Source organism: Stegostoma tigrinum, chromosome X, assembly GCF_030684315.1.
Source record: "Stegostoma tigrinum isolate sSteTig4 chromosome X, sSteTig4.hap1, whole genome shotgun sequence".
Classification (NCBI taxonomy): domain Eukaryota; kingdom Metazoa; phylum Chordata; class Chondrichthyes; order Orectolobiformes; family Stegostomatidae; genus Stegostoma; species Stegostoma tigrinum.
Window position 1 is genome coordinate 11,567,074 of NC_081404.1, and position 5,059 is coordinate 11,572,132.

Genomic DNA, 5,059 nt, shown 5'->3' on the forward strand with positions numbered 1-5,059 from the left:
TCCTGTACTTGGTTTGTCTTGCTTTGTCTTGTTGTCACTTCTCCATTACCGCAATGACTTCTGATCCCTAAAGCTTTCCATGGTTTTAGGTATATAGTTCTTGGCATTGGCAGATTTATCCATTGCAAGTGTCATTGTGATGCTTTTAATTTGTTTGTATCCAAACTATACAGTAACTATCTCCTTTGTCTTTAAAATGCTGTGCAGACCACATTTCCTTGTACATCCATTTGGTCTGATATGAACCCTGGATATGCTGTTGGTGGCAAACTGGCATTATTGATGTGATGCAGCTGGGTATCTTTGGCATTCATTTGAATACATTTTAAATCATTGAATAAAAAATTCTGAGCAGTGAGGATTTTTTTCATTATTTTAAGGAGAACCAAACTTTGTGGATAGTTAGGAAGGAATGCTTTTCAGATGCCTTTATCCTGAATGGAAACATTGCAGCTGGAGGTAGTTAGTCTGTCACAACTTTTGGTAAGAGTTTCTGCTAAGGTCCTGTCTCTTGGTGGCAATTTTAAATTTTTGAGCTTTCAACATTAGCTTTCCAACCAGTGGAACTACTTTTTTTCTGTACTATGGGATTTTGAATTGTGTCTTGCAACTTTGGCCTTGTGGAAATAAACTGACCATCTCCAGTCTTTCCTCCTGAGCGATTTCCTATCCTTGGTGAATTTTGTCCTGTATGTCTCCTGTTATGTGACATCCTCTTGTACTCATCAACTGTATTCTTTTTATTTATCCAACTACTTCAAAAAAAGTTTGCTAAGCACAGCTGTTTTAAATCTACACTGGCTTTCATTGTCTTGCGAAATGCTTCAGTTTGATTTTTAAACCATAGCTCTTTATGAACTTGTCCATAATTTGTGTTCAACTAGCCCAGTTTGTAATAAAACACAATTGTGGATGCTGGGGATCTAAAACAAGCAAAAACACAAGTAACCAGAGAAACTCAACATAACTGACAGCATCGGTGGAAGGAAAGCAGAGGTAATGTTTTGAGTTCTGTGACAAGTCCTTAAGAGTCACAGGGATTCCACAGGATTGTCGTCACTGGCTGCCTGAATGTACCCTGGAGACTGAAACAGTTAGAGGGTTCCCTGGGCAGGCTCCCATGTAGAATTGAGTCTCTTTTTGTTAGTGAATTCTGCATCAGTTTGTGTACTATTTTGGTCAAAACAACCAAGTCCTGGCAAGGAATGGCCAAATGTCTCTGCTGCTAGGGAAATTCTAAATGTATATTGGGAATGGCATAAATTGCAGCAGTTGGTTAAATCACTTATCCCTGGTAAGCCAATCCTCAAATTATGAAATGCTGATTGCCAGCATTCTGTGTTAACAAGGTGTAGAGCTGGATGAACACAGCAGACCAGGCAGCTTCAAAGGAGCAGGAAGGAAACGTCAGCCTTCCTGCTCCTCTGATGCTGCTTGGCCTGCTGTGTTCATCCAGCTCTACACCTTGTTATCTCAGTTTCTCTAGCATCGGCAGTTCCTACTATCTCTCTCCTATCTCTGTTTTCACATCTGTTCTAATCCAAAGCTCAGCAGAAAACTTGTACAACAAACTGAATTTAGTTTATACCTCAAAATAACTTTTTTACAGTAAATAGAATATAAATATTTGCACTGTGTAGCATAACAGTTTTGTGTAATATAAAATCTTTGAACTTCCCAGTGGTGGCAGATTTGCAATGTTCATCATTTAAATGGTTTCTAGAATGAAGCTTTATCTCGGAATGCCTGGCACACTGACTCCATTATAATTTTGCAGCAGTGAAAGAATTCAAATACATTTTACTTTTTGCAAAAAATTGAAAGTACATTGTCGGGTAGTGAGTTATTAGCAGAGCCCACTGAAAAGTGTTGGGGGGAGAAAACTGCGGCAGGCAAGACCTGTCATCTGATATCAATGGATTTGGTATTTTCTCATACTTTCACCTACTGAGATCAGGTACCCCCTCGAAGCTTCCATTCTGTATGGAAAATACTTAAACCATCAGTACATCACACTACCTGCCATGTATCCGCAAATAAAAATATACAGCACAGGAGGTGGTTGCTTGTTTGGTTCGGAGCCCAAACTGGCTCTTCTGAACAGCAATCCAGCATGTCTCTCTGTCTCTACCCACCCACATTTTTAGTCTCCAAATATTTATTTACTTCTGTTTGCAATCCAAAACACTTGTTCCCACTTTTTTGCGAATTTGCCTTCCGTTTGTGTAACCTTCAACCATTTGGTAGCAGTCTTCTTGCTGCATTCTTGTTGAATATGAAGAACTTGCTTGAATCAATAATGACTTCAGGTTTTCTAGTTATTGGTATCAATAAAAATATAAAATCCTTGCTTAACAATTGCTGTTCTGGCTGGATCAGGTTTACCTGTAAGCTGACTGGAACTGGGTGAAATTGAAGCTGAATGAAATCACTGAAATGGATCACTTTGATTTTTATGACATACCTGCAACTATGTTTCAGTTTACAGCCATAGAAATTTGCATTATATCACACTTTCAGTGTTGTAAGGGATCCAGGTGCTTCACAGCAGCAGGATCAGGTATGTATTAACTTTAAGGCACTCCCAGCAGTGACCAAAACCTCTGTTAGCTGTCTTTTCTCCAAGGAGAGTAGTTTCACCTCTCCAATTGATCCTTGTAACTGAAGTTTCTTGTTTTCGGAACCACTTTTGTAAATCTGTTCTGCATGCACTGCAATGCAGTCCCATCCTACCTATAGTGCCTGGAATTGCATAGAATACTCTAGTTGAGGTCTAACAAATAGGTTGTATAAAGTCAGCATAATCTCCTTGTTCTTGTACTCAATGTCCTTCTTAAAGCCTAAGATACTGTATACTTCATTAACTGATTTCTCCACCTTTTTCCGATTGAAGGGTCTAGGCCCGAAACGTCAGCTTTTGTGCTCCTAAGATGCCGCTTGGCCTGCTGTGTTCATCTTGCTCCACACTTTGTTATCTCCACTGTCCTGATGCCTTCATAGATACCAAGGTCACTGCTCCTGTACCACCTTGAGTATGTACCCTAACTTTATATTGTCTACCTGTGATCTTCCTTCCAAAAGTGTATCACCTCGCTTCTCTGCGTTAAACTGATCTGCCCAGTCCACACACTTTTTATTCTGAGTCACCAAGGCTCTTTGTTCTGAGAGAGAGAGAGAGACCCAGAATTCTGGGCTTGCTCTCAGTGCAGCATTCCTTCAGGAGTGCACAATCAGAGTTGCTGTCTCCCAAATGATATGTTAAACAAGTCCCTATCTGCCTCTTCAGATGCATGTAAAAGATCTAGTGCAATGTTTTAAGGCAGAGCAGGGGCATTATTCTCTTAGAACTTTGTTTTTCCTACCATTTTGTTTTAAGTTTTTAATTGTGTTGTGATAAATAGCTAGTTTCTATTAATGATCCAACCTGATGTGAATTCCTTTTTGTCCTAAGTAGCAGTCAATACAGCAAATTGGACATCTTTGGTATTCTAATTGTGATTTTGTTTTCTGATGGTTTGTGGACCAGTGGGACACAGTGATTGGCACACTCTCTCTTCCTGGTTAAGTCGTGACCCAGCAATATAGTTAATACTATGTTGCTGTTTTTGGGAGCTTTTGTGTGCAAATTGGCTGTTGCATTTCCTACAGTACCACAGGCTACACTTCACATCCATGGCTGCCAAGCACTATGAAATGACCAGTGGCTGTGAAAGTCACAAAGGAAATTTTAATGGAGAGCTTTCTTAATGTAGTTTTTCCCTCCTCTATCTAATTGTATGTTGAGAAAGCAGCAAATGTCTTGATTCCAGCAGAGGGCCCAGTTGAGCTAAGAACGCACCTTAGTTAAGACTGAACTCTACAGTGTACTGGCAGATGTGCTGTAGCAGGTTCATGAGGAATTGTTGACCATTGATCTCCTTGTTGGAACTCCTCTCAAACAGTGCTGGTATTAAGAATAAGTGGGACCTCATGAAACATGTTTCCTATTTTACAGTATTCTTTCATAGTACAACCCTTTTTTAAATGATCCAGACCTCGCCCTCACTGCTGAGAATCTCAGGGCTCCACTGCTCAATGCTGCTATACACAGTCTGAACTACCAAATTCCAAATTGCCTGCTCCAGCTCTACCCCACACCCCAGTACCATGCTCGAGGCTATTAAAGCCCCTTCCCTATTGCACCAGAACACCCAAGGTACTTTCCTATTGAATCAAGAACGCTGTGAACTCCGGTGCTATCCCCTCAGCATTACTAAACTACAACACCATTTACTATGCTGTGGTGTGTGCATTTTCTTTAAAAATCCATTTATATCAAATATTTTGATTTGTTTTCGATTAGAATTTGTATTTAAGGATACAATTTGTGAGTGTGGGGTGAGGAAAGGTTGACAGTTGGTAAGAGTCTGACAGTGTATGTGCTAGTGTAATGCCTATAACAAGCGTATCTTGTATCTCCTCCTCCAGGGAAATGAGGGATGGGCGGTCACTGTTGGCCTAGCCAACTTCCTGTGAATGATGTTCTTTCAAATGCAGAAGATATTCCCTTGGGCTAGCCATGAAAACTTGACACCCGAAGTGAGGGACAAATTGTGGCTGACTTGTATCTGTGTGTGTGTGTGTGTGTGTGTGTGTGTGTGTGTGTGTGTGTGTGTGTCTAGGCAAAAGATGTTATAGAACAATACAGCACATCTACCCATCAAGCCCATGTACTCTTGCACACAGTAACATCTCCTGGCCTTTTCCCTAATCCCTGCATTTTCTTTCTTTTTTCAGATAATTATCCACTACCTTTGGTTGAGTGCCATAATTTTATCTCCCTCTTCCATGCTGTCATTTCAGCTGTTGACTACTTGCTGTGTAATGAGAGGTGACATTATACCTGTCATTATTTTATAAACTTGTGTGGAGTTAACTTGGCTTTTCCCTAGGATGAAGGATTTCAAGACTAGGGAGTGAAAGGAAGGAGATTTTTAAAAAATTGAGGGGCAATCTTTTTTAAAAGAGGGTGGTTCACGTGGAATGAACTTCCTGAGGAAGTGGTGCACGTGGGTACGGT